Source organism: Trichosurus vulpecula, chromosome 7, assembly GCF_011100635.1.
Source record: "Trichosurus vulpecula isolate mTriVul1 chromosome 7, mTriVul1.pri, whole genome shotgun sequence".
Lineage (NCBI taxonomy): Eukaryota > Metazoa > Chordata > Mammalia > Diprotodontia > Phalangeridae > Trichosurus > Trichosurus vulpecula.
In genome coordinates this window covers 71,739,055-71,749,124 of record NC_050579.1, presented here as the reverse complement: position 1 = coordinate 71,749,124, position 10,070 = coordinate 71,739,055, and positions in this window count along the sequence as shown.

The following is a 10,070-nucleotide window of genomic DNA, read 5'->3' as shown; positions in this document are numbered from 1 at the left end:
CATACTCAGTAAATTCCAGTGACTCCTTATTATCCCCAGGAATATGAAGTCCTCTGTTTGGCACTGAACTTTCTTTATAATCTGGCCCCTACTTAGAATTCTAGTATGTCCTTATCCTTTACTCCCCACCATGCACATTTTCACTAGCCAACTTGCTGTTCCTCCCACAGGACACTCCATGGCCCAGTTCCTTATCTATGAACTTGCTGTCCCCTGTACCTGAAATGCTTTCCCTTCTTCCCTTCTCCTTCTGGCTTCTCTGACCTTCTTCAAATCCCACCTTCTACAGGAGGCCCTTCCATTTCTTCACAGCTAGTACTTTCCCTCTGAAATTATCTTCCATTTACACTCCATATAATTATCTACATGTTGTCCTCATCATTCTAATTTGAGCCCTTTGAAGGCAGACACAAGTTTCTGCCTTTCTGTTTATCCTCAGTGTGGGGCAGCTAGGTGGTACAGCCGAGAGAGCACCAGGCTTGGAGTCAGGAAGACTCATCTTTCTGAGTTCAAATCTGGCCTCAGACACTTACTAGCTGTGTGACTCTGGGCAAGTCACTTAACCTTGCTTGCTTCAGTTTCCTTATCTGTAAAATGAGCTGAAGAAGGAAATGGCAAGCCACTCCAGTATCTCTGCCAAGAAAACCCCAAATGGGGTCATGGAGAGTCAGGTATGACTTTAACAACTCAACAACAACAATTATCCTCAGTCCTTAGCACATACCTTGATATGTAGTGAGCCCTTATTAAATGCTTGTTTATTGACTGATTAAGTATTGCTAAGTGCAGTATATACAGAGTCTACAATTAAAAAAAGCTCTTGCTCTCAAGGAGCTCACATTCTAATAGGGACAGAAAAAAAAATATACCATTTTATGGTACAGTGGAACTCCCAGCATGAAAACGCCCTTCAATGACAAATACCAGAAACTCATCTGTAACTTAGAGAGCTGCTGAGGGCACTAACAGATTGAATGATTTGCAAAAGGTCCCATGGTTAGTACACATCTGTTGTAGAACAAGAATGAACCCCAATTCTCCTGATTCCAAGGCAGACTCTCTAGTCTTCATACTTTCTTGCCTCTAATTGAGAGTTCAGGATAGCACTAAAAACATAAGAAGAATTTGGGGATGTAGTATCAAATATGGTAATGAATCATGGTGTGGAAAGATTACAGGAAGTGGGTTTCTAAGCATGAGAAAACAAAGTGTGACTTACCTTTCCTTACAAAATGTAGAACTTAATCATCTATGCTTTCACTTGAAATTCGGTTCAAGAATTGTCATCCGGAACTTCAACTGATTGAGGTTTGCCTTTATGTTTCCACCCTACCTCCTCGAATGATCTCCTTTTCTAGTCTGCTAGTGTGAAAAACAGTTTGTGGATTTTAACTCGATGCAGGTCTACAGTATGATGTGCCAAAGAAGCTGATGCTATCTGAGACTTTGTCAAAAGAACATTGGAAATAGTACCCAAGTACTCTGACCCAGTAGGACCACACCCAGAGCACCGAGTTCACTCTCCTTATTTTTAAAATACATACATGTATATGCACATGCATATCTGAATAAAAATAGACAAGAAGAGAAGAAAAACAGGAGAGTGCAGAGGAAAGCATTACATTTCTAGGAGGAAAGTGTGATAAACAGGAAATATTGCAGATAGGTTAAGAAGGATGAGCATTGAGAAAATACGATTTGATTTGGAAATTAAGAGATCATTGATAATTTTGGAGGGAGAAACTTCAGTTGAATGATGAGATTGGAAGGCAGATTTCAGAAAGTTTAAAACTGAGTGAGAGGAGGGGAAGTAGAGACAGCAATTGTAGATTACTTTTTCAATGAGTTTAGCCAATAAGGGTTAAGGTTAGCTTTGAAGAAGAGGAGAGATATAGGATAATAGTAAGCAAGAATGAGGGTTTCCTAAGAATGAGAATTGAATGTGTTTATAGGTAGCAGGAAAGGAGCCAGTAGATAGGAAAGACTCAAAACTAAGGAAAGAGAAAGATGATAAAGGGGACAATCTGTTAGAGAAGACAGAAGGGGATGGGATCAAGGGTACAAGTTGATGGGATTGCCTTAGCTTGGAGAAAGATCACCTCTTCCTGTGATATAGGGGAAAAGGAGGAAATACCAGGAGAAGATGTCTGAGTGATGTGAGATGAAGAAGAGAGAAAAGAAAGTTCTTGGTCAATGGCCTTATTTTTTTTTATAAAGTATGAGCTGAGGTTCTCATCAGAAAAAGTGGGTCATGGAAAAGCAAGAGGAGAAAAGAAAAAGTGTGAAACAACCACTATAGTGAGTATGATAGAGAATTAATTTGGGAGGGACAGCAGGATTGTCTCATCGTAAGGCCCATTTGAGATTAGCTAAGCATAATTTTATAGCAGACTTAGTCATCACAGCTTTGTGGTTTCCTTCAGTTTCATTAGGCAGTATGTGTATAGGAATGAAGGAAGACAATGGTGGGCTTGGGTTTTATCAGAGTTGGGGCTTATCAAAGTATGATTGAGGGTCTGGAAGTGGCGATGGGAAACAAGGAATCATAAGCAAAAGCGGAACTGGTACAGGAAAGGGTGGTGAAGGAAGCAACAACAGCAGAAAGGTCAAGTCTCAGTGAGTGCCACAATTGGAAGAAGTGAGAAAGAAAGAGGTTTAAGATGAAAGCAAGTGTTAATTATGGAGTTGGTGTTCTAGATGGCACAATTGAAAGGGTGGGACATTAGGAGGTTGGGTTGACAGGAATAGGAATGACAATCAGACCGTTGAGATTGGGGAGAGGGATTTGTTCAGCATAAGGGTCTAGGATCAGGCATAATGGAAAGCATAGGAGATGGTGGGGAATGCTAACCCTGGGGAACAAATCCAGGAACAGTAACAGTAAGTTTGGCCAATGAAGGCGAGTGACTAGAAGGCTCAAGGTTGATGATTAATATTGACATAGTTCTTTACTTGATCCACTTTTAAGCCATGAGTCAGAAACCAGGATCAAGGAAACCACAAGGAGGGCCTCTCCAATTGTCACCCATAGTCCCAACACACACATACAAGGCCGTACTGAAAAATATCAGACAAGTGACTTAAGCTACCTGAGAATGATCCCCTTGGGATCACAGATTTAGATCTGGAAAGGACTTAGAGGCCATCTAATAGCACCTACCTCAAAAGGTTATTGTGAGGTTCCAATGAGGTATTTGTAAATAGTCAAATAGGTCCTTAGCACAGTACCTGGCAGATAGTAGGTGCAATATAAATGCTTATTCCCTTACCCTTCCTAATCCTACACATCTAAAATTATAGAAGGTTAGAGCTAGGGGAATCTTAAAGGTCATCTCATCAAAGAGCTTCATCTATCATCAAAAAGTCTCATTCCCCTTGGCCTCAGAGTGGAGAACTAGGCAATGGGTGTAAGTCACAAAGAGGCAAATCTGCCTACAGAGGTGGTAAGTTCCTCTTCCTCAGAGGCCTTTAAGTAGAGCCTGGATGATGCCTTGTCAGATTTGTTATAATTGAGATTCCTCCATTGAGAGGTAGTGAGGTCCCCTCACTTGAATTCTTAAGCAAAGACTAGATAGATGGATGGCCACTTGTCTGGCATGTTATACTAGGGTTCTTCTTCCAGGAAGGACCAGAAACATAGTCCAGTGGTTCTAAAAGAGTAGTCCCTAAGGGATCCTCAGGGCAAAAACGATTTTCATAATAATACTAAGCACTTCACAATGATCAGATTGGCTAATGTGACAAAAAAAGGAAAATGATAAATGTTGGAGGGGATGTGGGAAAATTGGGACACTAATGCATTGTTGGTAGAATTGTGAACTGATCCAACCATTCTAGAGAGCAATTTGGAACTATGCCAGAAGGGCTATAAAACTGCACATATCCTTTGATCCAGTGATACCACTACTAAGTCTGTATGTCAAAGAGGTAAAAGAGGGGCAGAAGGACTTATTTGTACAAAAATATTTATAGCATCTCTTTTTGTGGTAGCAAAGAATTAGAAATTGAGGGGATGCCCATCAACTGAGGAATAGCTAAACAAGTTGTGGTATATGACTGTAATGGAATACTATTGTGCTGTAAAAAACGATGAGCAGCATGATATCAGAAAAACCTGGATTTACATGAACTGATGCAAAGTGAAGAGAGCAGAACCAAGAGAACATTGTACATACTAACAGCAGTGTTGTACAATGATCAACTCTGAAAGACTTATGTACCTTGATCAAGACAATGATCCAAGACAATTCCAAAGGACTCATGATGGAAAATGCTAGTAACCTCCAGAGAAAGAACTGATGGAGTCTGATTGCAAATTGAAGCATACTACTTTTCACTTTATTTTTTTCTTGTTTTCTTTGGCAGGGGGGGGGGGGGGAGTGTCTGCATTTTCTTTTACAACACCATTAACATGGAAATATGTTTTTCATGATTGCACATGTATAACCTATATCAAATTGCTTGCCTTCTCAATGAGAAGGGAGAGAAGAGAAGGAGAGAGAGAATTTGGAACACACAATTTTAAAATAACGAATGTTAAACATTGTTTTTAGATGTAATTGGGAAAAATAATATTCATAAAGTTAAAATAATAATGCTAAAATGTTTTCATTTCTAATATGGTAAATATCAGTATATGAACAAAAGCTCTTTTTGAGGGAGATTCTCAATAATTTTGGTTCAAGGGTATGAAGGGGTCCTGGGGCCAAAAAGTTTCACAGATTAGGAAACTCAGGCCCAAAAGGGGGCAGTGATTTTCCTCAGGTCACACAGTAGCCTTTGAATCCAAATCTGTTTCTCTTTTCATACTACACTAAGCTACAGATTAGACTGTATGGATGGCCTCTGAAATCCTCTCTTACTCCGAGGCTTCTTGATTAACAGATGATGAAACAAGGCCAAGGTTCCACAGGGATTTAGTTCTGGGGCCAGGACTAGATCCCAGGTCTTTTACTTCTGAGTCTACAGAAGACAAGGGGATGCCTCATTTAGGGGCTTTTAAGAAAACAGCTTTTGTCTACTGAACAACAGCAGGATCCAAATTCCTTTTTTTTAAAGCATTTTAATCTTTCAATCTTGACACTATTTGTCCTGGCACAAAAACTGACTTTATAAACAAGGGCTTAAAAACAGGATATTCACCACAAGTCCCGTTTTTCTCTAACTGGGCGAATTATAGGCAAACTTACATTTTTATATCAGAGTCTTGGAATTTCCATGGCTTGTGCTCTGTGCCAAGAAAAACACACGTAGCTGTAAAGCAGGGAGTTCTGGGTATTTGTTTTATTTATTTTGTAGGCACCATAATTTGCTGATGTACTCACTGGGCTGGTAAGGAATCTGTGACTTGCAAATGGAAATTTGATTTTATGAACTCATGGGCAGAGGTGTTAAAAATAGTTTTCTTTTAATTCTGCCTTATCCTAGGAACTCGTAAAACACAAGTCGATAAGAGTTTTCCTGGACGTTGTCTGGGAAAGGAACCAAATTAGGTCTTGTAGTAAGTCGGTTGGGATTTTTTTGATGGGAAAAGTAGAATAGTGCCATAGAAATGATTCTGAAATAGAAAATAGGTACCTGGATGCTAGTCTCATGCCGCCACTGGTATCCTCTGTGTGCCATTAGGCAAGTTATAGACAAAGGAACAGAGGAACCCATTTACTCATTTATTGAATCAGGATAAGAATTGCTTCCTGATCTATCTCAAGGGTTTGTTGAGCATATCAAATTAAATATTATATGTGAAATGCCTTAGGAAAAGGATAAAATCTCCTATTAGGTAGTGCTCTGCGTTCTTTTTAAAATGTGGTTATCTTTGAAAATTTAATTACTTTAATAGTAAGAGTGTTGTAACGAAAAGAACATTGTGCTTGAAATCAGGAGATACCTGGGATCAAAGCCTGCTGCTAATGATAGCTGTGTGACCATGGGGCACACCACTTGATTTCCTCATCTGTGTGAAGATAGAGTGCTGGGCCTGAAGTCAGGAAGACTCATCTTTGTGAGTTCAAATCTGGTCTCAGATACTTACTAGCTGCGTGACCTTAGGCATCACTTAACTGTTTGCCTCAGTTTCCTCATCCGTAAAATGAGCTGGAAAAGGAAATGGTAAACCACTCCAGTATCTTTGCCAAGAAAACCCCAAATGAAGTCACAAAGAGTTGAACGTGACTGAAAATAATGAAAAACAAAAAAAAATTATTGTAAGAAGCAAATGAGATAATCTATACGTAGAGCAGCATATTGTTTCCTTGATTTGGGGCTGGAAGGGACCTCAAAGCTTATGTCATCCAACCCACTCATGGTATTAATGAGAAAACTGAGATCCAAAGAAGTTAAATGGCTTCCTAAGATCACTCAGGTAGCAAGTAGCATAGCTGAGATTCTTAATTATTTGAGATCTGAAAAGCTTAGTCGTTCCAATAATAGAAGTAGTGTGATACAGCACAAGTCTCTCTGGGGTTGAGAAAACAGGTTCAAATCTGTAGCTTACCTGTAGAAAAGTTTCCCTACTATTTCCTGGGCAAATAGATAGCTTGTGAGAGAGTCTTTATAGGGTGAATCCCCATTCTCTTTCTGTTCCCTTCCTACTTCTCAATTTTCCTTCCTTGGTTTCTCCCTTCTAGAGTAGAAGTCCATCGACTAAACTTCTCCCCTCATCCTTTCTTTTGCCTTTCTTTGTATACCCAGTGCTTAGCATAGTGCCTGGTACATGCCTCCCCTCTTGGCCATGCTAAAAGTTCTGTGCCAGCTTTCTTCCTAAATTCACCTGTAGTGGACTGAAGAAGATTTAGAAGTGTCTATGAGTGCCATGGATAGAATGCCAGGACTGAAGTCAGGAATATTCATCTTTCTGAGTTCAAATCTGGCCTCAGACACTTACTAGCTATGTGACCCTGGACAAGTGACTTAACTGTTAGCCTCAGTTTCCTCATCTGCAAAATGAGCCAGAGGAGGAATGGCAAACCATTCCAGTATCTTTGCCAAGAAAAACCCCAAATGGGGTCACAGAATCAGAGATGACTGAAAAACAACAACAAGTGGCTAGAAATCATCTTAGAATCTAAGGACTGGTGGTACTCCAGAAGTCATCTAATTTAGCATATTCCTCCTGGTATGGAATCTCCTTCATAATATATCTAACACATGGTTATCCAGCCTCCACTTGAAGGCTTCTAATGAAGCCTGCCTACCTCTCGAGGCAACTCATTCCACTTGGAGATGGTTCTAATTATTAGAAAGTTCCCCTCCCCAAACGTGAAACATTTCTGCAACTTCTACCCCTTTACTCTTAGTTCATTCCTTCAATAAACATTTATGAAGCACCTACTACATGCCAGACATTTTGTTAGGTGCTGGAGGTACAAAGGAAAATAATACAGTGTTTGCCTTCAAGAAATAAGGGAAACAGGTAGACAGAGAAGTACTTAGTATATAAGTGCAAACTAAATACAAACTAAATGAAAGTAATTTGGAGAGAAGAGGATGCTCTAGTAACTGGGGAATTAGGATTGGCTATATGTATGAGGGGCACTAGAGTTCGGCCTTGAGGGAAGCTAGAGATTTCACAAGGTAGAGATGAGGAGGGAGTGCATTCCAGGCATAAGGAACACTTCCAGCAAAGGAATAGAGATGAGAGATGGAATGTCCTGTATGGGCAATATAATGAAGGCTAGTTTATCTTGAACAGAAAATGAATGAAGAAAAGTAATACACAACCAGCCTGGAAAAGTAGGCAGGATCTAGAACCATCTTTGCCTTTTGGGACACAACAGAATGATTCTTATGCCTTTTTTTACAAGATAACCCTTACCATTCCCAGTTCATTTCTTTTCCATGATAAACATCCTCATTTCTTTGAACTGACTGTAGCACAACGTGGTCTCCAGGCCCCTCACCATCCTGGTTCTCCTCCTCTTGATTCACTCCAGTTTGTAAACGTACTTTAACAAGGCCTAAAACTGAACTCAGTGCTCTGGGTGTGGTCCTACTGGGTCAGAGTACTTGGGTACTATTTCCAATGTTCTTTTGACAAAGTCTCCGATAGCATCAGCTTCTTTGGCACATCATACTGTAGACCTGCATCGAGTTAAAATCCACAAACTGTTTTTCATACTAGCAGACTAGAAAGGGAGATCATTCGAGGAGGTAGGGTGGAAACACAAAGGCAAACCTCAATCAGTTGAAGTTCCGGATGATAATTCATGAACCGAATTTCAAGTGAAAGCATAGATGATTAAGTTCTACATTATGTAAGGAAAGGTAAGTCACACTTTGTTTTCTCATGCTTAGAAACCCACTTCCTGTAATCTTTCCACACCATGATTCATTACCATATTTGATACTACATCCCCAAATTCTTCTTATGTTTTTAGTGCTATCCTGAACTCTCAATTAGAGGCAAGAAAGTATGAAGACTAGAGAGTCTGCCTTGGAATCAGGAGAATTGGGGTTCATTCTTGTTCTACAACAGATGTGTACTAACCATGGGACCTTTTGCAAATCATTCAATCTGTTAGTGCCCTCAGCAGCTCTCTAAGTTACATATGAGTTGCTGGTATCTGTCATTGAAGGGCGTTTTCATGCTGGGAGTTCCACTGTACCGTGAAATCACAAGACTATTAGGATAATATAGCTATCTCCACTGAAGCCTTACTCTAATACCTCATTGTGACCTGGAAGGTTCTGTGTGACTATGCCCACAGAGAAAAGCAGTGGATTTGGGATCAGAAAACTTGAATTCGAGTCCAGACTCTTGTTACTAATGTGACTCTGGGCAAGTCCCTTAATATTTCTAGGCTTCAGTTAGCTCATCTTTAAAATAAGGGGGTTCAACTAGATGACCCCCAAGGCCCCTCGACACCATGACACTTGGTCTTATCAAACTAGAATGGCTTTGAATATGGGCCCAACAACAGACTGGGTCTAACAAATGAGAATTGGCCTGGCAAGGGATGCCAAGGCTCATTGACAGATGGCTGACCACTAGTGCAGGGGTAGGGAACCTGTGGCCTCGAGGCTGCATGTGGCCCTCTAGGTCCTCAAGTATGGCCCTTTGGATTCAGTCAAAGGCCTGCACTTGAGGACCTAGAGGGATACATGTGGCCTTGAGGCTGCAGATTTCCCACCCCTGCACTAGGGTATTCATTTTTCTGGCCACAGTATCTCATGAAGACCATGTCTTAAGAAACAGAAGTGTAGTAATCTACATTAGTTGAGGGTTTGCCCACACCAAGGAAAATACAGACTCTTAAGTACTAACTTACATTTTTCTTACACTGACAGAAAGGCCACAGATAGCCCATGCTAAAACAGACTTTGCCAAATAAATATCCCTTCCTTCCTGTAGTTTTTATTCCCTGAAGTTTTAAATTCCTACCAATTTCCTGAAATGCATCTTTATTTCCTGGAGAGAGGAAAGAGTTACATGCCTGGCTGTCCTGAATTCCAAGGTGGCCTGTAAAAGTTTTTTTATATACATAATTCTTCTTATGGTCTTGGGATTTCCAAAGAAACATGATTTCTCATAGAAAATTGTATTTTAGTCCTGTTTTAGGGTTAGGGTATGGGTGTTTTGGTTTGTTGGGAGACTAGAGAGAGTTTTGCAGGTTTGGGGCCACCTCTTTGCAATATCAAACCCATCCAGTATATTTGAAAAAAATAGTCAATTTAGAGAAAAGATTTAATTGGATCTCCATATATCATGGAGACAACTGGTAGACAGCTGATTGACTGACTGGTTTTCCATTTTCTAAGAGAGTAGCTATGGTGGTGGTGGTATGTGTATATGCAGTTTGTCATTAGTTCTCAAAGAGGACCATGACATCAGGAAGATGATATAGTGACTTGCAAGTGAATTTAAGTGAGGCAGGGCTGTGCAAAGTCACCAGCCTCACTTTCTCCTCCAGAGCCAGCTGGGTCCAGTGGCCAGATACAAATCAGAACAACCGGAGATGACCCAGGACAACAACAACAAGAAGAATAACATTTCTTATGCACTTTCAGGTATAAAACACCTTGCATTATCCTCAAAATAACCCTCCGAGAGAAGGAGTGCAAGTATTATCTCC